This window comes from Balearica regulorum, chromosome 1 (genome assembly GCF_011004875.1).
Source record: "Balearica regulorum gibbericeps isolate bBalReg1 chromosome 1, bBalReg1.pri, whole genome shotgun sequence".
NCBI classification, from domain to species: domain Eukaryota; kingdom Metazoa; phylum Chordata; class Aves; order Gruiformes; family Gruidae; genus Balearica; species Balearica regulorum.
The window spans coordinates 176,682,249-176,708,702 of record NC_046184.1 but is presented as its reverse complement, the minus strand read 5'-3'; positions in this window follow the sequence as shown (position 1 = coordinate 176,708,702).

The window sequence follows — 26,454 nt, the reverse complement described above, 5'->3', positions numbered from 1 at the left end:
TGTTGAGTATTTTTATATTATTTGGGGGTTTTGGGTTGTTGGGTTTTGGGGTTTTTTCCTAACATGACAAGACAGGAAGAAGTTGTCTCCTGTTTAAAGAACAGACGCTTGAATTTCTTTCAGAGATGGGTAAAACACTTTAAATTTCCTCAGAATAGATTTTGGCAAACACTTTAAGTATTTTATTCTGCAAAAAATAGATATTGCTTTGAGTTTCACTACTGTGTCCCGTTGGCTTCCCAGTATCCTCTCTTCGCTTTGCGTATCTCACATATCTATGTCTCAGAATTTTCATCTTATGTGCACTAAGACATTCACTTGCTTACAGGAAAAAAGTGTAATTTCATTAATGAACACTAGGACACAGACGATGTCAGTACATCAGTGAGGGCATAGCTTGAACTTTTTGTATTTTCTTTTTCCATGTTTGTGTTTCTTCTAACACACCTTTGTCTTATAGTTTTAGCTATCAAAAGCTTGATTCCACTTCTCTGTATTCTCAGCTACAGTTTCAGGGTTCTTCATGCCTCTGTTTAGTCCTGTAATACTGTTGTTTTTTCATCCTTTTTCTCTTCTCAGTGTTCACATTCTTCAAATCCATTAAGTCCCACAGACATTACAGCTTAAGTAGCACAGAAGTCCCACTTATCATAACCAGCTTCCTTATGTGATTCTTCAGGTGGAACTCCATGGCAGGGACAACCTCCTGCCTGATCTTATTGTTATGCCAGCCCCCTGCTATTTGCCTTCTAGTCCTGCTCTTCCCTTAATAGTCTTAATACTCCCTCTCTTTCGGTTTCTTCATAGCTGATGTTTTAGTAATCTTGCCTCCATGCTGTTCTAGCTTTTCAGCTTGCTGGCTGCTTGCCATACCTATCTTTCCTTTTACTTCTCGCAGAAGCTGTTCACATGTATAGTGCTTTGTAAATGCTAAGTGTAAATGCTAAAGTGTCAAACATCTCATTTGCAGAATGTAAACTTTTCCCTAAAAAGATCATCTTCCATCTCAAAAACCAGAGTTTTCATTCTGATGGTTGTCTTTTGTCCATCAATTTCCTGTCATTTCATTAATTTTAAAGTTCACTTACAGACAGCCTCTTGCTTACTAGTGGAAATTAGAGACGCTCTGTCCAAACTGCAGTAAACAAATGTTGAAATTCTCCACAGTCTCTACTTGGGTGTACCATGCGGCAAGCTGGAGCTAAATTCTGAGCCAGATGCTTGAGATTCTGCAGTGTTCCAATGTACATGCAGAATATGATCTGGTAGTTTCAACAATATTTCAAAACAGAGTTTCTCAGTGAATGAACAGGAATTAGTAGGACAACCTGTGTATCACTGTTTTATTTATTCATGTATTAACTCTTGTTATTTTCAGTCTCATACTTTCAATTTTCCATATTTCTATAATGTTCTTAGTGAAAACATTTACCTAATTACTTACTATGTATTTACCTTATTACTGAACATGTTAAAGTTGGAAATGTTGGAAAACTAATAGAAACAGTTGCTTTTCTGTCACACAAGAAAATAATAAAAAAAACCAACACAAAAAACCCCAACCAAAAAAACCCTATACCTTTTTTTTTTTTTTTTTTTTCTTTTCTGCAATGATGTATCTTACTTTTAATTTTGGGGCATAAGCCAATATTTTTTGGTTATTTTGCTTAGACTTGTAGGTTAAAAGCAACTAGGAAATCTCCTTTTTTGTAATAAACAGCAACAATTGAAACCTAGTGGGACCTTCAGTCTGACCAACCTCAATTTTAACATCAGAGCTAAAAAGAGGTGGCAATATTGTACCCTTGGTTCTGGAAATCACTATCTCAGTTGTGCAATACAGTTCAGGTTTTCTGACATTGAACGTATGATGTAGGCTTTTCTTTTTACTTAGCACTTTAAAGGACAATGAAGGGTAGTTTTAAGTATATTGATTTTGTTTTATTTTGTTTATGTCATGGCTGTAATTTGGAAGAGTTTTGTATTGATTTTTTTTAATATAATTGCATATCTATCACTTAAATTTCCACTACCTTGCACTATTTACAGCCAATTATCCCTGTGTTAAGTGGTTATAAAATGATTCCAATTTTTGTGGGTAGCTTATACTCATGTTACACAGGTGTAAATGATTACCAAACAGTGCAAACCTGATGAGAATCTGATGTTTAATATTGAAAATATGTTTAATAATTGTTATGGGCATTCATATAAATGGACAACAAGCCTGTAAAGGTATCTTGAAAAAATGTAACAAAGATTCTATTCCATAAGACTTACAGACTACAAAAAAAGAAAGATGTTACAGAAGCACTCTAGAGGGCAATATGTTAAAAAGTGGGATCTTATAACAACTCTGGAAAATAAAAGAGTATGATGGAGGAATTTGGGACAGATTATTTCGTTAGGAGGTAATTAATGGGCAGAATGGCCTGCAAACACTGACATAGAACTTCCAACTGTGAGCACATACATAAAGCCTTTAGACAAGTATTTGCAAGAGGAAGAAGTTACAGGGTGCAAATGTTCAACAGACTTAGATGAGCCACAAGATATTCTTTCATGTTGCATTATTATTTTAGCAATGGAAAATATTTTCCCACTCACTCAAGCTAAATTAATCCATGAGTACATAATTTATTTCCAGAAAGATTTTCAAAAATAAATGACTAAAGGTTCATTCTCCTGTAGCTTCTTTGATATTGTTAATAAAAGTCAAATTATCTTTACTTTTTCCTAGCATCAAGAGCACATCCACTACTTATAACCCTGCTCAAAACTCTGACAATCAATCTGACAATACAGTTAAACAAATTCCATCCTACAGCCATTTCCTAGGTAACCAACCACAGAAATAAACTTGACACAGTGGGAGAAGAAATGAAAACAGCCACACTCTTTATGTCTTTCTGATCCAAATTTTTCCACCACTATTGATTTTGAATTTACTTATTACTCGTCTCATTTATAGATGAAATCTGGCCTTTAGTCTACAAAGACCTAGGAATAAGGCATCACCTTTTTCTTAGCAAAGCATGTAGGACAATGGGATTATGCTCAGATGTAGAATTTTTAGTATGCTAAAATAGAAATGGCAATCGTAACTTTCTGTAGCTAACAAATACACGGAGGATAAAAAACCAAGCTGAACCCATAGATAATTCATGGTAATGACATACAACTTTCTAGTTTAATCTTAAAAGAGGGGAGTACTTTGTACTCACCTCCAGGAGAGCAATAGTATGCAAGGTCTGATAATATGTGAATATTCCATATAACTGTGGGCTCATTAATTGCAAAACACTCTCCACTATGCTGACAGCAGGACTGCTCAAAAGATTTTCATATAACTACCAGGCTGAATACACACATTTCTCCTAAACTTCTACACAGTCCATTACCAGTGTTGTTCCTCCCTTCAGCAGACCTAACTGTAGGTTTAACAGTTCTGCTCTGTGTAGGGTTTTTCTTTCTCTTCCCTAAATTCTTATTCTCTATAGCCAGTTTCTCTGTCTTGAATCTCTAGAATCTGGGGGGGGGGGGGGGGGGGGGGGGGGGGGGGGGAGGGGAAGGAAAAGAAAAAGAAAAAAGAGAAAAGAGAAAAAGAAAAAGATGGCACCTCCCCCTCTAACCCTCAAACCACAGCCATTTCATCTTTTCAGGACTTTCAAGCACAAGAAGCCTTTGAATATGCTATTCCTTCACACACAGGGCAGCAAAATAAAATAAAGTAAAAATAAATCAAAAATCAAAACCAAAACCAAGAACCTTCCTTCTGCCCATGTTACTGATTAAAATTTAGGCTGAAAAATCAGTGGTGGTATCCTAAAGCTAACAACTGAAATGTCATTCAAGGAATCTGTCACCAGTGGAAAAAAACAAGGGGTAAAAAGAATAATTAATAAATATTCTAGCTGAGGCTTGTGTAGCAGCTATTTTCTGGGTAGTGGCTACTTTTAGAAATAAGCGAATAATATTGACTTACTTGCTTTGGAAATAAATGGGAATATGAGGGAGGGAGGAGGGATATTGAGAAGGGAGTCATGATACATGAGAAATAAGTATCTGACTCAAACTAGGACCAAAGTAACCCATTGTGTATGCAAGCAGCTATCTATTTCATCTTCGGTTGAGAAGATTAGGACGCCTTAGACTGAACCCTCTTCTTTCTCCACCATCTATTTGCAGAGGTCATTGCTCTTTCCGCTGAGGGAGGAGGAAAGGATCTTCTATTTGTGCATGTTCTCCATTTCTGTTTCCCCATCTCACCTTCATCACTGTGAAAAGCAAAGCAGAAAACCCTGAAGTCTCTCAGCCCCTCTCTCCTGGTTTACTTTTCCTTCTTGTGCAATAGAACGAGAAGCAACCCTAATCCCTCCTCCATGGTACTCATAAAAATATACAGGGGCTGTTTCTGGCATTGGAAAAAAAAAATCTTTAAAGAGAATAGAGAGTATGATGAAGAGAGAAAGAAATCTCTGCAGAAGGACTGGCAAGGATGTTTGGAAAATAAACGTTCATAATCACCGACATATTCATGCTCATGTATATCCAAACCCATCCAAAACAATGTCTTAGAGCCCTGTCATATTAGAATAATCTTGAAACGCCATTATTCTTACACAGACTTTTTTCCTACTCAAAGCCTGATCCTCACTTTTCCTTCATGATCATTCCCACTCATCTATCCCATCTGTAAAATTCCACATAGTCAGCAATACTGAGAAGCACTGAGCAACTCTGCAAGCAGTATAATGGGTAGAAAATAACATATGAGCAATACTTGTGACTAAGTTCACCAAAAAAGAACAATTTAGAGCAGGGATTTTTAGGTAACAAGTCCACGAAGCATTTGTGTCTAATGTATGGCATGCACAAATACCTATCTATTATACATTCACCATTTACTTCGTCACCCTTTGTACTTTTTTAAAAATGAGAATAGAAGCAGGCATCTCCTGCTCTGTTGGGGACCTACTCTGAAGGCTTTAGAATATACTTGTTAGTCTTATTTAACTAGATTTGGACTCACATCCTTTTGAAATAATAATGATAGTTTCTTATTCTTTTTTTTGTGTGTTTTTATTTCTCCTACTTGAAGTTCTACAAGTGTGCATGACTACTTCAGCTGAGCTCAGAACATGCTAATTATCCACATAAATTCAGGTTTGTTTGTTTGATAATTGAATCACTCAATAACAATAACACTGGGAATGTCAAAAGAAAAGACTGCAGTGTGCTGGCAGAAAGCGTTTACAAATCAAACATCAATTTGCTGAGTGTTTGGCTTAATATTCTTCTGTTATTTTAATCTAATTAATCTTACTTCTTTTGATTCAGCAGAATCAATTGTTCCAGGTTGTTTAGAAAATTAATTGGAAAGTTCACGTATGAGCTGAGGCTTCTGTCTATTTCATCCTAGTGTCTATTTTAGTTACAGGTTTTGGCATAGTCCTTTGCATGTGTTTTTCTGCACTTGATATTTCTAAAATGTAAACAGTAAAGAGTGAATTACAATGATAAAATATTCTCCAACTCTGATTTCATTTGGCATTTTAATGTGGGAATGTTTTATATTGTACCAAGTTGTAAATGTTCACTCACTAACTCTAAATTGCATTATGGTGGTAAGCACATTTCTGACAACCATCTGCTTAGGCCTTACTTTCTCCTAATCGGCCCATTTGAAATTAAAATAATGATAAAAGCAAGGAAGTTAAGATGAGAACTGTCAGGTAGTTGAAGCTATAATTCTACTGTTTGTTGTATGGGTTGCTGCTGTGTTTGCTGATGCTGCAAGGAGGCATTATACAATAATGCAGAACTAATGCAAAGTATATGCATTTATTCCTGTATTGACAGGGGTATATCTAACTATCATTGGTATATTTCTTTATAACAATTATATATACATATACATATACATGTATACACCTAATTGTTTTTAAAATTTCAAAATCCTAGTTGTATATTTTGTTCCAATATGAATAAGTTGTTGCAATATGAACATTTTCAGATTCACATTTTATATATTCAAATTGTTTTCATCTTGTAAATTATTCATTCAAATCTTGTTTGACTTTATGAAGATTTTCATTGTAGATCTTTCATCTGTTTATTTCCCCTAATTTTTCAAAATTTTAATTTTCTGGGCATTTTTCCATGACAGCACATAAAAATAGTTACTGATAGTAGCAATATTATGAGTGCAAGTAAACATATCTAGAAATTAGATTGTTTCAGCCTTTTAGAGGGTAAGAATTCTGCACAACTTGTGACCCATGTCTGCACAGTGTATTCTCATTAATGCAACTCCCTGAACTTCATCTAGTTGTGGGTGACTGATCTACATAATCACTGTATATTTCATTCACCATGGGAGTCCATGCCATGTGATTAAAGTCCATTGTTATAAGGACAATAGGAAAACCTGCCACTGTTATAATCACAGGACAAAACACAAAAAGGTTGTGTAATCAAGCATAATGCAATATAGAAATTACTCTCTTTAAAAGTTACTGCCATTTAGAAAGATTCTGCTGGTTGTTGAAGATGAGTTGCCATGAATGAAAAGCAGAGTATCAGTAAGGTGGGCTCACCATTCCATTAGCACAAATTTCAAATGAATTCAGTGCACGAAGAAAAAAGCATTTCTGATAATTCTTCACTTGTGCCATATGTCCCATCTGCCCTCTGCAAAACATCAGCTTTGATGTGTTTTATCTTATCCTTTTCTTTCATTCTCATGATTTATCTCATCTAATGATTTTCAGCATGAGTCTTTACAAGAAAGAGACTCTGTCAGGTTCTCAGTGGAATAACTCCACATGTTAACCCACCTTTACACATCTACATCAATGATTTGTTCTTCCCTGTTGTCACTTAATGAAACTGTCCAGTGTTCAATAATCGCATAGACAAAAGTGTTATAAGGAAAGCCAGCAGCTACATTTTTTACTGTGCAAAGCCAAGACTACTCATGTGTGAGTACAGGAGCTACTGTGCAGAAAATCTCTATAGGACAAATGTTTGAGTAAGGTTAGTCTTGGTAATATGTACTTCATGGCATAAGCTGCTTACAACTGCACTTGAGCTGAAAACACAGCAAGGAGTCTGGATCAACAAGCACAGCACTGGCATTGCTGGTCTCCATGTACCACGTGTTCAGACCTAGCTTCAGATGCATATCCCAGGAGCTCGTAGGTAACGGTGACAGGCTTCCTCACCCCAAGGCTGTTCTGCAGGGAGCTCCCACTCTCTAAACTGCCAGTGTCACATTGCTGCTCCCTTTCTTTTTGAGAAGCATGATGCTATGTGGCATCTGGATCAAGACCTTCCTGAATGTGTTCAACTGTTGTGCCACTTAGGCTTTGCTGTTTTAGCTTGTGCACAATCCGAAAGCAAGCTCTTTACTGAGAAAGCTTCTTTCTCTGTGCAGCATTGCTTTTGTTTGCATTGATCTGTTTCTGAAGTTCAAAAATTCAAAACCTAATCTTTGGCTACAATTTAACAATCTTATTAATTGATTTCCCTGAAACAAGGATAGAAGTGAATTGATGTAAAATTAGATGATAGATAAAAATTAGGCATAAAATGTGGATGCTGGTGGAATATGCCATACTCCAGTTTGTATAAGAAATTCTTAATAAAACATACTTTATTCCTCACTGAAATACAGGCTGGAACATGAGACTATGTCATTATTAGTAAATTAAACAGCTGTCAGGAAATGTAACTAGCTTCCTAGATACTCAAACCTGGCCATTCATAGCTATTAAGCTGTAAAAAGGGTCCCAGGCTGGTTTTGTCCTGACCCAGTCAGCACTCCCAAACAATGTCCTGATACAGCTTGGTAGTTACTACAGACCATCTGTCTTAATACATAGTTTGGATATGGCTACCCAGTTACAGAAAATAAGAGAATTTAACATTATGAATTTGGACTGTTCTGTAACTGTTCTATAATATTACTGCCAGAAGAAGGTTATAAGTCTGTATAATTTACTAGTTTAAGTATACACTGAGCTTATTTCAGCAGGTTGCCGCTAGGTTATGGAGTTGTCTTCCCTTGCTTGTGTGCATTTCAATATTTTATACACCTTGGAAGAAGTTGAACAAGAAAGTTTGAGAAAGACCTAATTCTTAATATCTTTCAACCCAGAGAGCATCTGGGATATGTAAAAGCTGGTAGTTAGTCAGGCAAAAAGGAGGAGTTCAAATCAATCTTTCATATCCCAGCACATCATCTGACCCTCTCTTTTCTGTATGACAGGTACTGTAGATGTAATGAGTAGAATATTTCTGACCAAATACAGTTGTCTTTAACTGAGCTGATGTACTTACACTTCCTTTACAGTCACTGGAAGAGAATGGATGTCTCTGGAACACAGTGCAGTCCTTGACTACTGTTGCTGGTAGCCTCTCTCAGGCTAACACTCTAAGCTAAGGCTGGGAGATACACAGGACCAAGGAAAGTCCTCTTTAGGACATTTTGAATAGCAGTACATGACTAAATTCAGGAACTGACTTGCCCTTGACTGTCAATAATATTGAGATTTCTATCCAGCTGAGTAGATATCTACTTTAAGAGATGAGAAATAGCCTGTGAGACTCATAAATGTATTATCTAGTTCTCCATTAAATACAGAAATTTACATATTTAACTCATCTATTAAGTTATAGAATGAACTTTTTTCATCAACTTGCTCATTTCCATGGAGTCTTTTCTTAGGTGTCTAACTTTTTCCATGCACTGGAGAGCAGTGGTAAAGATTATATAATCAAAAGATAAGAAACAGAGTATGCATCCTGCAAAACTAGAAGCGGTTCTAGCGCTTCGTACATTTGTCTCAGCCATTACCAGTTCTGTTTTATGATCGATTAATATGCACTGTCCTCCAATTTCCATTTTAGTTTCCTCAGAAGAAAGGCAGCTGCTATCTGGAAGTGATCCATCCATGTCATTTCTCCATGTTTCCAGAAGAGGTGCTAATAGGAAATAGTATTGTGAGTACCTGTACTATAAACCAGACAGCTTCACATGCTTTAGGAGGTTTTCTTTTAAGTTCCATTTAGGTCACCGAGATCACCTTGAGAGAAGCTAGCCACAGTGTCACCATCATAAGGTTATGAATTCAAACAAGGTTGGAACTTAGTAAAATCCTTTGTAGACACTTAAAATTTAATCTAGTTTACATGTAATTATTTCTGGTAGTAAAAGTTTAGCACAAGAGAAATGTTGACTGAATTGCAGGTAATTTAAAATGTAAATAACAAAAGTCTAAAGTTTCTTGAGATGTTGCTTCTTTTTCTTTACCAAATTTTACTACAACAGAGCAAGCAAAGCTGAAGCACAGCAGTAAGCCTGGGAGAATCTACTTCAGTGTGAAGAGTTAAAAACCATGTTTTTCAAGCTGGCCAGAAAAACATGGAAATTTATTATGGGTCAGTGGAAGATAATAAAGTGGTTACAATAAATGACACAACCACCAGACATTTTTGAACAACATTAGTAGCAGACCCAAAGGCAAATGTAGAATAATTTCCAATTCATAATCAATTGAAATTAAATGGTCTGTCTGCTGATTTGCAGCCCTTCAGAATATGTTAATTTATGTTATCACTCCATGGAAAAGCAGCTGTGATTGCAACTTTCTGCATTTTGATAATGCACACTCCCAGAGCCATGTAAAAAACTCACAGACCCCAACATCAGCCAGGTATGCATATTTTGTACTTTGCTGTGATATTTTGTGCATCATGCTGTTACATTTCTGCAACTCAGCAAGAAAATACATCCCTTTCTTAGAGGAAAAAATAAAAATCTATAAAGCAGTGTTCAAGCACCATAGACACAAAAGAGAACTTTGTTTTAATCAATATGTTACTATGAAGAGCAAGGCCAAAAAAAGAGAAAGACAGAAGGAGCTAACACTCTGTTCCGATTAGCTCTTAGGTGTCAAGGCCCTGAGAGCACCAACAGACTGGACTTCTTGGCTTCACCTCAGACCTGACTCGCCGTCTCGCATTTGATGATCAAATCAGTCTGCCAATGAAACCCCAGCCTGTTCACCTTGTTCAGCTGTCATGGAACAGCACTCTTGCAGCTGAGGCCACTGTCTCAACCTGTGCTACGGCCACCCTTGGCTGTGGGCTCACCTTTCCTGGCAGAGCATCCCTTCTCTTGATGCTCCTGGGCAATTAGCTCTGGCCTTCAAGAGTCCTGAGTGAGCATTGCAGATCTTGGCCCTCACGCTGTGCTGGCCCCAGCCCCTCCAAGCTCAGCACCATGGGCTGGTGCCTGCAACTCCAAATCCTGTAGGAGGCCGTGGACAGCACACAGCGTCATCTTCCAACCCCGTGGGCTCTGTAGCAGACCCTGCACTAACAGTCAACCCTTCTATCACAACCAAGTGAGGGTATAGGGGTTTCTAAGTCAGATGTGATTAATCTTTGCCACCTACCCAAGGGCTGACCCAGCAGATACTGGCTACTCAGCAGTAGTAATCGCATGGTTCTAGGTTGGGCAACTGCTGGCTTTCAGCTCAGTGAATCTGTGCTGCAGATCCCCAAATGCTTCTAGAGTAATGTTATTATAAGGCAGCCCATATGTGTGCTTCCTTGCAAATGAGACAAAAAAAGTCTGAATATTTAGTCAAAAATAGTTTAAGCTTTCACTCACGATCATTTCTTCTGATTCTTCTCAACTTAAAACTTGAATGGTAAAAGCTGATATTTAAAAGGAAGACTTTGGGGATATTAAAGCTATTTTTGTTTTGTAACTCTGACCTCAGGTATATAGTCCTAAATATTGCCATTTCAAACCAGCTTTATTTAAAAAAAGACTTTGACGTGGAAAAAATAATTTATTAGCTACAGTAGTTGTTTGTATCACTACTGACAGTATTTCATCTGGATTGGATAATAACAGGCTTTTGTCACTTCTTTAAAGGCACAGATTTCACAGAAATGACAGCTAAAGAGTCTACTAGAGCTCTTAGTCAGACTAATTATATATCACAGCTATTTGATTAGTGCTAAACAAACCGAAAACAAAAGAAGTTGGAGTGTCATCAAACCTTGCAGACCTGCACTGACAGAATTGGATTACATATGTTATGTAATGTATGTAAACCAAACATACATTTAGTGTTCTAGATGTGAAACACAGCCACATGCCACAGAGAAACATCTTGCAGAAACTTCATTGACCTTGCTGAGGAACTGATTCCTTCCTGACTCTGTATTTTGTAATCCTTGAACATTGTGAGAAAGCCATTAGGCAGCAAAGCACCACTGACTCATCCTGAAGCATCTGCAGCTTTGGTCATTTGTCCTTTCAGAGAAAAGCAAAAACAAATCACACCCCCCATGCCTACCCAAAATCTTTAGTTAAATAACCAGAAAGAGCCTGGTTATTTCAGGTTAATAGCTCAAATCATTAACATGGAATTTTATTAGAAGAGCTAATTTGATATATTTTGGAAGATAATTTTGTCAAAAATGCACCTTGAAGCACCTAAGCATCCACAGATTGTGCTATAAGGAAGGACCACTGTTTCTGTAAATACAGATAAATGAGCTAAAAACCCGGTCCAAATGAGACCATGGAGCATGTTGTTAAGTATGTTATCCAATTTGACTTGAAATCTCTATCAAGAGCAAGTGAATCATATTCCCTAGATGACCACTCCAGAATGTAATCAGCTTCAGTCACAAAACAATCATCTTGGTTCCCTAATTGCAGCTTCTAGGCCCTCAAGGTAAAAATCCATCCAGTATGAATAATTTTCCACAGTTTAGGTATTCATATCTCCTCACAATTTGTTCAGTAACTCTAATACTTTTTTGCTTAAACTTTTACAAGAGCTGTATTTTTAGTATGTTATACCTTCTCTCCTCGAAATATCAACATGAAAATAGGATATAATTTCTGTCTTGCTTTGACTGAAGGAGGCACTCTCCTTTATTTATTTACCTCAAATATCACATTATCCAGGATGTTCTCAAGTGGCCTGGTGGGTGTGGTGGGTTGACCCTGGCTGAGGGCCAGGTGCCCACCAGAGCCGCTCTATCACTCCCCTCTTTCATTAGACAGGGGAGAAAAGGTACAATGAAAAAAAACTTACGGGTCGAGATAAGGACAGGGAGAGATCATTCTCTAATTATCATCACGAGCAAAACAGACCGAACTTAGAGAGGGAATTCGTCTTATTTATTACTAAGCAAAACAGAGTAGAGGAATGAGAAATAAAGCCAAATCTTAAAAACACCTCCCCCCACCCCTCCCATCTTCCCGGGCTCAACTTCACTCCCGGCTTCAACCTCCGCCCCCCCCAGCGGCACAGGGGGACGGGGAGTGGGGGTTACGGTCAGTTCATCACACGGTGTTTCTGCCGCTTCTTCATCCTCAGGGGGAGGACTCCTCTCATCGTTCCCCCGCTCCAGCGTGGGGTCCCTCTCACGGGAGACAGTCCTTCACGGGCTTCTCCAACGTGAGTCTCCTCCACAGGGTGCAGACCTTCAGGAGCAAACTGCTCCAGCGTGGGTCCCCCACGGGGTCACAAGTCCTGTCACAGCAAACCTGCTCTGGCGTGGGCTCCTCTCTCCACGGATCCACAGGTCCTGCCAGGAGCTTGCTCCAGCGCGGGCTTCCCACGGGGCCACAGCCTCCTTCAGGTGTCTCCACCTGCTCCAGCGTGGGGTCCTCCACGGGCTGCAGGTGGAATCTCTACACCCCCTCATCCTCCCTCCATGGGCTGCAGGGGGACAGCCTGCTTCACCATGGTCTTCACCACGGGCTGCAGGGGGATCTCTGCTCCGGTGCCTGGAGCACCTCCTGCCCCCTCCTCCTGCACTGACCTTGGTGTCTGCAGATGTTCTTACATCTTCTCACTCCTCTCTCCAGCTGCAAAAGCGCTCTCTAACTGTTTTTGTCTTTCTTAAATATGTTATCACAGAGGCGCTGATTGGCTTGGCCTTGGCCAGCGGCGGGTCCGTCTTGGAGCCGGCTGGCATTGGCTCTGTCAGACACAGGGGAAGCTTCTAGCAGCTTCTCACAGAAGCCACCCCTGCAGCCCCCCCGCTACCAAAACCTTGCCACGCAAAACCAACACATGGGGGACTTCCTGCAGCTGTGGATTGTCTATCCAATAGCTTCAGTTCCCTGAAAGTCACTTGATACTGCTTATTCATGAAAACATTTTCCTTCTGCCAGACCCCAAAATGAATCCCGTGCTGTAGGGAGAAGACTATCTATGGTGTTCCAAAATTTCTGTTTTGTTACTGGAAACCCATGGAAGTTAATAAATTATACCAGTTTATTTCAATTTGCTAATTTCAAGAACTCCAGTTCTCTTATAGAGTCATCAGGTCAGCTGGAGGAATTCTAATAGCCTAGTCTGTGAAAACAGAGTGTATTGAATTGGCTACACCTAAGATTATCACAGGAGAACCCATTATGATGATTCAATGAAAGAGATTCTCCCCAGAATGTCATGCAAACTAATGAGGTAGAGGACTAACCATGGGATGGAGGAAGGGAATTTGGGAACAGAGCAGAGAGTGTTCTGGGACTGGTTAAAACTTGTGATGGGATTTTTAGAGGAAAGACCAAAGTGGGAGAAAGGGACATATCAAGGTGAATTAAGATTAATAAGTGCAGGAAAGTAGAGGCATACAAAAGTATTGGTCATGGTTGAGTAAGTGCTAGTTGATATGCACATCTGACTGAGCCCTGTGCTGGACCATTGCAGTTTATCCTATATTCTTATTAATTTCTAAATATCTTCTCTATGTATGAACTCTAGATCATAGGACTGTGCATGTGAGTGTTTAGAAAGTTCATGTTAGATTAGCTTGCAAGCATGATAAGAGGTCCAAGGGCCGGCTGCTAGTGGGAGACACCATAGATCTGAAGGACCCATGTGCCATGAGCTGGAGGAAGTCAGGGTCTGGGGTCCAAATATTGGGTAAACTGAGGGCTTGAAATCAGCTACTGGAGAGACAATATTTTTTTCCAAGGAGGTGTATATACTCCATTATCAAACTCCCATCCTGATCAGGCAATTGAGGGACAAAAGAACTAACCTGTGCTGTTCATGTTCTTGTGGATGCCAAGATAGGCACTGCTCTCTGTGGTGGTGTGTGTATATCTGTGGGAAAACATGTTCAACCTGGATACTGCCTGTACCTAGGACAGGGAACCACAGTAGCCTCCTTTTGATGCAGCTGGGGTGGGAGGACTCCCCTGGTGCTGAGAGTCCTCCTAATCTGCTGTGGTAGGCCAGAAGAAAGAACACAGAAAAGACCCCCCTGGGTCCCAACTTAAGATTGTTAAGTTTTTGGCAAACAATAGTGTTCTTGACCCCATGTGAAGTTACATTCGTTATAGCTTTACCCTCTAATTCTTTGTTGATGTAATCCTCACCTAGTTATTTCCCAAGCAGTGATATCAATCCATAGTTCTTGGCGTTTTCCAAAGCCTGGTACGTATTAAAGAAGGGATTGTAGAACTCCTTTATGAGTTTAATTTTAGCAAAGACACTTCCTTACTTACCACTGTTACAGATGTTAAACTTTCTGTTCCAACATATGATTACGGGGTAAATACTACTTCTTGTTTGTTTCTAAAAAAAATTAAACAAACAAACAAACAAAAACCCAAACCCCCAAACACCCCAAAACCCCAAAACACTCAACAAAAAAACCCTAAAATGTAGATAATTTAAAACTAAGTAGTTTTGTGTAAGTTTATTAACAACATCTAGCAAAGAACTCAGAACTTTTCAGAACCCTAATATGCTTTTTAAGGACCCCCTGTTATTTTTCCAATTTTCTATGTATTTTATATAGTATTTTACTTTTTTTTTCCTCCAATGTCATCCTTATTTTCTTTTCATTCTGTGTAGTTCAAAAATCATAGAACTAACAAGAATATAACAGAAGCCATAGAATCACTGACATCCTCTTAGTGCTACAAAGCAGGATCATGTACAGGGACTTAAAAAATAAAGTCCTACACAGAAGAGTCTTTGACAGTGAGCATTAGCTGGTACTTAGAGAAAACATAAAAGAAACAAAACACTATTGAATAATATTTTGAGGAAATATTTTAATGTTGAAGAATAGAGCTCATTCTATTAGTTTGTAGCTTAGAAATTTCTTGGACTGCAGATTACATTCAGACCATCTTGCATAATAGCTTCTGAAAAGTACTTTTTCCCACCAATTTGTCCAATCTATTTATAACACAGCTATACTTTTAGTACCTAAAATATCCCAAACCAATAGATGCCACAATTTAATTATGCTCTAAGTGAAAAAGTACTTCACTTCATTTAAAAAAAAAAAAAAAAAAAAAAAAAAAGTGTGCTACTTTTTATTTGTTTCTAGTCTTCTATTATGAGAAACTGAATAATTTAAATTTTTTTAACCTTCTCCATAACATTTATCGTTTTATAGACATCAACAATATCACACATCTAGTAATCTTTTCCTTAAGTTCTGTCCTGTATAATAGTTCCTTTTTACACAAGTTCTTTCATTCTCTGATCATTTCCCATGATCTCTGATGAGTTACTCAAATTTGTACCTTTTCTAAATACTGAACACTTTTTAGAGACGGGCTGATCTGAGTTGAGAATATAAAAATATTTAAGATACTGACATACAATGGGTTACTATGGGGGTATCATTTAAAACCCAAACAGATGTTGGTTTTACTTGCATGTTTCAGTATTATAATTTATCTGTAATTTTATCTTCTGGTCATTCACTCTCATGATATTTTTATGAAAGTCTTGAACGATTGCTTATTTTTTTTACTGACTTCGGTATTGGTCAGCATTTTCTCTTCTCTATTCAGGCCATGTTCTAGAGCAATTGCAGATACATTGACAGGCACAGGTCCCTGCACACAATTGTGTGAGAATCTAAGAATGGGTTTTTTTGGAGGTGGGTTCAATACTGATGCGTTCAATTTTTAACTAGTACCGTGTTTCAGGATAAGGCATTTGGTTTTTGGCTACATCAGTTAATACCCTCCTAGACAGTCCCTCAACCCAATCTAAGAGAAAACAAAGTTCAAAGTAGACAGTGTGGAAGAGGACACCTTATTTTGTGAAGGGAGATCACCCTTTTATATGTATGTAAACATTTTTCCTCAAGCTCAGAGAATGAGCTTTATTTTATTTACCAGTACAGTTGTAACCACAACAAACACATGCTAGTATCTACTCTTTTCTGTTTCAAAATTCCAGTCATAAGATGCATTCTGTTTAGTTTCTTTAAAAACAGTGAAACCTCATTCCTGACTGAACTCATTGGTAAAATACAATTTCTCTGTGCTATAAGAATAATCAAGTCTTACATTCAGAAAAGGTTAAAGAATATAAGCTGAGGTATGTCACAGCCTTACTGATTAGTGGCAGCCAAAATGACCCACAGTTTTAAAACTATTTTTTGATTGAGTGATCATCAAGAGCTAAAATGCTACAGTTGAAAATGTATTTCATTCTCACACAATTAGTAGGAAACCCCACATTTTTACTGTCTTTCCAGGAGTTAGAAGATGTTTGTACCCTTTTTTACTAATATTTTTAATGTAAAATTTTTGTGTGTGTGTGTATACATACAATCATGTTCTCTGATATTCTTTTAAAGTAATTTACCTGTGATATGACTCAGGCTTTGTATCTAAAATAGAGTCATATTCCTTCCTTAGTCTCCAAGCACTAATTGCCTTGGTGTTGAAGCATATCAATAAAAAGCATACTGACTGAGTCAGTTAATAAACAGAGAGAAATATTTTCCTAGCAGAAATAAATCACATCAGTATTTAGAATAGCATTGAGTGATTTCTTCTGCCTATCTACTCTTTCGTTCCTCCACTGCATATACAATCCCTCTGCATACAGCCACAGGAATAGGATCCTTAGTCCCACATTAAGTAATTGACAGTATAAAGAATAATGAGACTAATAATGAAAAATAATGAGATGTAAAAGATATTCCTAAGGCTATTAATATCAGTGGTGTAACTCCCTTCTAGCCCCAAAGCAGCTGACCCAGACAAAGTATATACTTACTATATTGTTAAAAATCTAAAATATTTTTTATTTTATCAAATCAGCACAAAGTTCATGACTGGCAAATTCATCGCACATCACTTTCATAACTGAAGATCTGGAATTCAAAACTGGAAGTCCTCAGCCTGCAAATATCTAATGGAGAGGAAAACATCATAGGAATGCTGCTCTAGAACTACCACAAGTTTACTGCTGCTTCTAACAAGAATTTAGTTTCACTGTGTTACTGCAAGATTTAGGAACTCCTGGTATTTGAGTAATATTACAAAGATTCTTTATGAAGATACTGGATTCCAGAAGTGTTTGATATACAAGTTTTTTGGATAGCCACAGTCTTGCTCCAGACCAGTTAGAATAAAAATGTACAATGTAAGATATTAAAACGAAGTACAACTCATATCCAACAGAAGTCCATATATGAAAATTTAATCTTGCAGAATATTCAAATAATTTAAATAGCAAATTAGTAAACCCTATAGTGTAGTCATGGACAATATCTTCCCGTTGAATTGGGGTGATTTTTCCAAATACATTTTATGCTATTAATTGTGCACCTCCTCAACTGAACTGCAGCTGTAAGCAGTAATAGATGAAAAAGTATCACTCTAGTCCATGAAGAAGGTTAAATTTGGTGGCTAAATTTATCTCTTGTGCATTTAAACAGCCAAATTCTTTAGGCAATCAAGATAATTTTCCAAACATTTTGAGAATCAGTCCTGTATGCCTCTTCGCTTTTCACCAATGCAAGAATAACACATAGTAATAGACTTGCTCTAGCCAATCAGAGCACAGAGTAACTGAACAGCTATTGATGCATACCTGTATAGATTTTTCCTTAGCTATGCATTTCTCTGCACACTGGTTGGTTGAGTTTATCTGATTTGCATAATCACCGTACAGTTATTTCTCAATAGTTCAGGCTTTTCAAGCTGTTTACCAGCAACAAAGATGCAGTCTCAGCTTCTCTTTCTCTCCAACTGATGTAGAAAACCTCTAAAATTTATATGAAAGAATAGAATAAAATATTCAAAAAATCAAGGAAAAAGGAGCTGTCAAGCAGTTGAAGGGAAAACTGTATTTAAAAAGTTGATTCATCGGATTATTCCTATTTCCATAAACATACCCCTCCCCATCCTAATTTTTATCTTGTGCAAACAGGTCAACAAAGTTGTCCTCACAAGAATTGTAACATTTCTATCTACTTCTCCTTAGCCTCATTGGGAGAATCCCACTCTGTCCCTTCTGTTTAGTAACATATGTAGTTATTTCTGAGGAAAGAAGAGACTGACAGATGAATGCAGAAGGGGGAGGGGGGGGGAGGGGAGGGGGGGGAGAAGAAAAAAGGATAGATAAGAAACAGAAATAGGAACATGGGGAGAATTTAGTAAAATGAAGGCTTGGACAAACATAGCAGAAGGTGTACAGCAAAGGTCGGAAAGATGTCTCTATATTTCAAAATACAGTTTAGAGTTGGTCCATTTCCATCATTTACCTTTGAATACATATTTGTCCATATTTCACTCAGTAACTTTTCATTGTCACCTTCACTACCATATTCAAGTGTTCTTTTGTCATTTTTCTTGTTGAAATTTATATAGAGATTAATCTGTGATAATTTAATGAAGTTTAAGTTCAGTATGGATCACTGGTTTCTTAGTATAGTTTCTCCTCTATGAAATGACTATTCATTTCATCAAGGAAACATGCATTTTCAAAAGCTTTTGGCTATTAGAAAATATTTTTGTCTTTAAGAGACTAAACTATGACTTTCATTTCATTATTATTTTTTTAATCTCCCAAAATTGCCTTTAAATGCAAATATTTATGGGTCTTGCAGAGTGCACAGAATAGGGAGAGAAACAAAGGGTAGGAAAAATTGATAATTTCCTTATTGAAAACACATGGAGGAACTGCCTAAAATTACAAAGTCAGTGTTCCTTGATCCAAAGCAACTGGCAGATGAGAAGGCATTTTAGGGTAAAAAATGAAATCAGAGTTTTAGGCTGGGCTGAGATTTCCTTGTATCACTTATCAGAAATGCTTGCAGTTCACTGCAGAAGAGAATGCAAATAACTCAAATTAAATTGCTTCATCACTGCTGCTCTAAGATTTCTACTCTACAGGACTTATATTTACTTCCTAAATTCAATGGGGTTTAGATATTGATTATCTGGGCTTCTGGTCTATAGCTCCTCATATTTTCTTACAGTATTTATGGCTCTGAAACCTAAATAAACATTTAATGGTAACTGAATATACTACTTCCACTACACCTTCTCTAACTAGTTATTATCTCTTGCAACTCACTCATATATTTTGGTGATGGTTGCCGTTATGAGAATTTAGAAAAGATTGCTAGCTTACAAATATGCCTCAGATTTCCTGTTAGACAGTTTCATTTTTTCTTTATTCTTTATCATTCTTCACAAATACTGAAGTACATTTCTTCAGAAAATACTTCCCTAGAACATTCAGACATACAATTTAATCCATAAAGATGATTGTCCATCTTGTCCAGAAGTAGCATTTAATTTTTGAAAATGCTGGTCTTGCTTTTTTTCCTCATAAGAAAAGTTGCTGATTCTTTTACTTAGGAAAAAAAATAACAACTATCAAATGTGTAAGTGTGCAAGACTAGGGTCCTGCTACATACTTACAGGTCAAAAGCCATCACATCAGAGTGCAATGTTGCATCTTTTCCGCCTTTCCCAATGCGACAGGCACTTACCATCTTGCTGATGTCCTGGTAGCAATGGATTTCCCACTTACTTACTCTTCATTCTTTCCACAATATATTCTGACTACTATATTTACGAATTAATTTATTCTTTTGATCTATGCAATAATAGTTTGTGGGTTAGTTTGGATGAAAGTTTCAACAATGATGTTTTCAGATGCAATGGGGAATAACTCTTACTTCTCTTATTATTCTTAGCTTTCTCAATTGCTTAATTAACATCTTTGTCCTGCATATAGTCTTAATCCTCTTTACTTTCTGTCTATTCAAGAAACTAAGCATAATACATCTAAACCTAAAATCTCCAGTGAATTACTTCATTACTCAGAAAATCTTGCATGAAAAATTATTTGCACTTAGTTGGAATAGTCACCTTCTGGACTACACATTATGGTTCAAAATCAGCCACATGTATATACCCTGCACAATCAGTATTTAATATTATGAGGTAACAACAAGTATAAGTAAGACAATATTAAAAAGATCTAGTTTATGTGCAGGAGGTATTGAGCTACCCAAACTGATAGCTAAATTTCCTTATTCCTATTTTTATTCTTGGAGTTCCTGCTTTACTTCACTGTAAACTACCTTTTTAACATCTAACGTTCCATGTATTATTATTAAATATTTCCATTATAACAACTAATAAAACTGTTGTTCAGTGTTAGCTTGTATTACTCCCTTATTAGCTAATAATTAGCTAATAATTAGCCCAGATTAATTTCTCTTAAAGTCTCATGTGAGAGAGACTTTCCAAAACATAAAAGACTAGTTGCATTTATACTGTTCTAGCTGCTAGTCTTGATAGAAAAAAAACTTTCCCTTTCCCTGGCCCTCTCAGATGCTTTAGAAATAGTGCAAGCTCTAGTCTATACCATGGTGATAGGGATCAGTTTATCCTGATGCACTTACATCTGGCTAGTTGTCTATCTATCTCCTCAGTTTCTATTGATTTTGCTGACTCGTGGTATGATTCATTTGCTGACGCAAGGATGTCTAGAGGTGTTGAAACGTCCTATCTTGTGTAGTTTCAGCCACTGTTAGAGAAGGACATTACTTCTGCTTCTGTGTCATATATACCAACTCTGCACAGATGTCTTCAATAGTGTCTGACATGTCAAATTCCATTAGCAATTATGTTTGGACAAATTAATTCCTAGATCTCCACTAACCAGCATATTAATTTAGATGAATTTAGTTATTTTTATGTATATACATTCAATTCAGGGCCTCAATTAAGTTGAGTACAGATGGTGTCTGTGGCATTTGAGATTTCTTAGTAGATTTCACCTGGGCTGCAGCTGTTGTTTCAGAAGGGCAGAGATGTTCCCTAGACCCTGTCATATTTGTCAATACTATGAAGAAGCATTAGACGCCCAAGGGTAGACATTTATAGTTAGGCAAAAAAATTCTACTCTAAGTGCATAAAACCTGGAGATGAATTCCACCCTCACTAATTTTTGGAACAGAGAAATAGTTTGTGGTTGTTTTTTTTTTAAAATATTAAGAAGATTCGATTATTTCAAAATATATTTGAATTGGAAAAATCTGTTGAAACTGGCTGTCACCAAAGAAACTGTTTTTTGATACTGGTCTTCTTCTGCTCTGTTACTTTGTTTTCCAAATAATATTAGTTTATTTTAATTTCCCACAGTCATTTCAAATAATCATTCCATGAAACACAGACATGTTAACAAATATGTTTTGGCATCTTCTTGGAAACTTTTATGAACTATAAACTTGCACTTTTTAGATATTATTGTTTAGGAAGAATTCAGTTTTACACAGTTTCAGAAGCTTCTCTATTTATTACTCTACTCTGTAATTTATTAACTTTCCCATATAAAGTTTGTTCACTTACGTTCCTTGATTATAAAGACATTGAGTTGTACCCTTTTTGTTTTGTTTTATTCCATTATGTGTTTCTACCAAAAGTGCTTCCTTCTTCATCAGGTGGGGTTTTCACGTTAGGATTAATACTAAGGAATTTATTTATTTATTTTTTATAAAATCATTAAAACAAATCAAGTAATTTTTCTTATCTACTTCATCACACCAGTTTTCTTGTCAGGCTTTGTTTAATAGGAAATGATTGCATCTAAACTGTAGGACAGACACATTCTCTGGCAAGTAGAGTATGTTTGTCAACACCATTCAGAGCAGCTGATCTTTTGCCACAGGTTGCTGCATACTCCCATCCTGAGAGCAGTGAGCACTGTCTTCCTCCCTTTGTGCAATGGCATCTATGAAGAAGATGAAGGAAGAGAGCTCTTATACTGCTGTGCACTCAGAAGAGGTGCCCAGGTCAAGATGTTCCTAGACCCTTACCATTCACACACTGCTAATTAACTTTTCTTCCATTGTCTTTAGAAAAAACACCCACCCATCTACTTCCTATCTTCCATTTGATTTTGCTTCATTCTGTAAGAGATAAGAACAGCTAAAACAGTAACATCCATCTAGAGGCCAGTAGAGGCAGTAACCAGTCATGGTCAGATTTTTATATGGGTTATATGGTATTAATTAAGTGCAGGATGGATGTTACTTGGAACCTAACTGCTGCGTGAACAGTCATCCCAGAAAACTATAGTTCAAACTCCTGGAAACTTCTAACTCCCACTGAGTCATTTCAGAGGGTTGACACATGTATTAGCATTGTCACAAGATTACATCATCTCATTATCTGAGATTTGTGACACAGCTATTTATCCTTACGGGTTGAACCTAGTGACCCATGTATCACTTTATGTCTCATTCTAATGAAACTTCTACCTAAACCAGCAGCAGTTTCTGTGGAAGGGGGAAGCAATTTTGATTCTCATGTATATCTTCCACTCAGACAAAAGAGAAAAGAAAAAAGAGCTGTTTCCTAATAAGCTGAACTTTCTGATGTGGAAGCCATAATGTGGCTAAACAAACTAGAATTCAGTTTCCTTGCAGTCTTTGATCTCCACATCTTCTAAAGCAATTTATTAGCTAAAAATATAATCCTCAACACACACACACCTCCCCAAAGCCCAAAAGTTTGATTATGTACACCAAACCAAGCAATATTTGACAAAGAAAGAGAGAAAGAGAGAGAGAAGGAGAGGAGAGAAGGAGAGAAGGAGAGAAGGAGAGAAGAGAAAGAGAAAGAGAGAAAGAGAGAGAAAGAGAGAGAGAAAGAGGGAAAGAGGGAAATAGAGAAAGAGCGAGAGAGAAAGAAAGAAAGAAAGAAAGAAAGAAAGAAAGAAAGAAAGAAAGAAAGAAAGAAAGAAAGAGAGAAAGAAAGAGAGAAAGAAAGAAAGAAAGAAAGATTCCAAAAGTAAAAATAAAAATATTATTGTATTAGCATAATCAAATAAGATGGGGGGGACGACCACTTAAACACCTTCCCATGTTCTAGTATCTCACTAAGCTTTTCTTGACTCTCAAGAAAGACCATTGAAAAATGAACTTAAGCTGCAAGAAATATAAAACTAAAACATATCCTTCTCAAAAAAAACCCCAATGAAATCAAAATACCCACATTCCCACATTAAGCATTATTCACACTATTCAGACTTTGCAAGCATATTGTTACAAAACCGGGTCATTTTCCTTAAAAAGTATAACAATATTGCAACTAAGAAAAATGTCAAAAATTATACCCAGAAAATACATCAGTTAAGATGAAAGAAAGTAGGACAAGTACACTTAATTTATACCTCTGACTAAACTGCTTATAAACAATACAAGATAGAAATTACCCACTAGTTGTCATATGACTCTTCAGAACTTATCTGTATTTCAGGCAAGTACAGAATCTTGACTTTCAATGTCTCTAAAAATTAATATTTATTATCCAGAAAGTAAAAGATATTTTTTTCACAATAAAATCTCACTGCCTACTTTGCATATTGAAGTTCTTATTTTCTTATCTGTCAGAATAAGATTGAAATATCTTTTCAATAAACTATCAAGCAACTTTCTCATCAACAGTATTTTGGTTTTATTTGACAGCAGTATTTGTGACCATCTTGGAGGCTGTTCTTAAGAAAGCAACTCTGTCTGACAAATAACACTGTCATTATCATTTCAACATGATTCAATTTCTTACTATCTAATTAGACAACACTATACACTATTTTAATATTACTATGCAAGATATCCTCTATTCTCTTCTTTTCTGTTTTACTGCTAATATTATTTATTAACTGGATTCATAATATTTGGTTATGGAAAACAGGGTCACATTTGCATATTTTGTGTTAAATGAGACACAGAAGTAAAATTTCTAAAGACAATCTAAAATAAGATTTTTGTTAAAGTTCATAACTTTTTTTGTACTATGGTAATAATGCATTGGTAATTTTATTCTATAATCTATTTCAGTCAATTTCAGTTTTCATAGGAATAATGATAAAATTGCAATTAATTGTATTCATTCCTATCCCTATATTGACAAGTATCGTCACACATCTGAGATTTTTATTTATGTTACTAAATAAAAGGAAGTAAGTGGATGAGTTTTCACACTGTGGATTACTTCTTATCCAACCCCTGGCTTTCTTTTGGACCACTCTATCTCTTTCCAAGACAGTCTAGGTTCTAGTGGAGACTTGCCTTAACAAACATCTGGCTCAGTTGTGGACTGGGTTGCTTCAGTTTCTGTCCCTTTTTTACTTAACAGCTTAGGCATACCATGAGCATATTCTCTCAGTAGTTCTCTTGTCATTTCTGTTCTCAGAGGAATGGAACATATAAAAACTCATTCATTAAAAATAAAATGTTATGTGATAAAACCAGAGAATGAAAAGAAGTCTGAAAGGGACAGTGACAGTGGACATCAGAAATAATTATTACAGTATATGCCACACAGAAGTATTAGCAATGTGTAGTATTTTCTTTTAAGAAAAAGAAGGGCTTTTTCCAAAGGTAAAAAATGTAGAACTAATGTCTGAAAGCTCCTTTAAAAATTAAAAATTGGCTAGATTAACACTTAAGTTTATATTTCTGTCATATTTTAGTTATGTAATTGAATTTTCATTTAACATGCCCTCTAACTCATACTTCCTCTACTAGTTTAAATTGATGTAGCTTCACTGCACACCTCCATTCCTATTTTATAAACACAAAGCTTAATTAAATAATCCAATCTGTATTTTGTTGTCATATCATTCTCTATGCATTCATTTTCACCTCCACTCATTTATGGTATTAACTGAACATAAACATTCCCCGCTTATGATATAATAAAACAAGCTGTTGGATGAATATTGTATTTTAAAACCTTCTAGTCAATCAGCAATTAAAAAAGTCAAAAAGCAACTAAACATCTGCATCTGAATTTACCTCTAAAAGTATTTAAAACTAAAGTCTCAAAGGTCTGAATATGATTAGAATATGATATTGGGCAATATTTTGAAGTCTGTCAGAAGAGTGATTCCAATAGGTATTCCACAAACTTATCACAAAAAAGCAGTAATATTAACTAAAAGGAATTATACTTGTCTAAAAGGGATTATAATAAAGAGAAACATACCAGCAAACTCATAATTTTAGATACTGGAACAATGGTAGTAAATAAAGTACTGAGATAGATGCCCCTGTTAACATTATCATATTATTATTTTATAATATTTTTAATATTATCATGATTTCATAGTCTTCAAATAGTATTTTTTCAATATGTCTTTTTCCTTTTACCAAATTAGTCAGAGCTTCACAGAGAGAAGAAATACAACTACCTCACCCCTGGGGTGGGGAGGGTGGGAAAGCTGAATTTTCTGATGAGTTATCTTCTAAAGGAAATTTCAGGAAGACTTAGAAGATATGTTTTTGCTAATTCTTTGTGGCTTTAAGATAAAAACTTTGAAATAGATCTGATGTAACCTAGAAATTCCAAATGTTTGCATACTTCCTCCACCCTCACCTGAATCTTGTATGCCTACTGTAATATGCAAAGTTCTTGCCTTGCTAGTGAAATAAGAACAATTAAGGTCTGAGATGGCACATCATTATTTTTGGCATTATGCATATAATGCATAATTTTGCAGAAATAAGAGATTAGCTACTAGTTTAAAACTGTCTGGAAAGCAATCCAGCTCTGCTCAGTTTCTACTCACAAAAATTCTGATTGGCTGAATGGTAATTTTTTGCCTAGCAGATCATGTGGGAAGAGGTTTATTTACAGATTTATAAAATATTAATATACGCTTATAAACTTATAAAGTACCAATCCTATGTTAGCAAAGTAAAATATTTTAAATGAAGAATCCCAGTACAGCTAATATGGTTCCCACAAATGTAACTCCTCTTACCCAAATAGAACAGATAAATGTAATTTATATATATATATAAACGAAGATTGCAGTTTTCCCCACTGCACAAGTGACAAAAACAAATACATTTTTATGCACAATAAAAAAAAGAACTGCTTGTTTATGAGATTTAGCTAAGGCCATTTAATGTGGCTTAACTTCTGTTAAGAGAGAGACTGTTTTGTTCCCTCCTCTTCATCTTTTTCAATCCACATGTGAGAGGGAATCAGAAGGAATCTATACTTGGTATAAGTGAAGCACCCTAATTATTATAATGTGCTGTACAACCATTAGTGAAGTGTGAAAGGGAAAAAAAAAAAAACAACGTAGTAGTTCTTTGGCATATAAT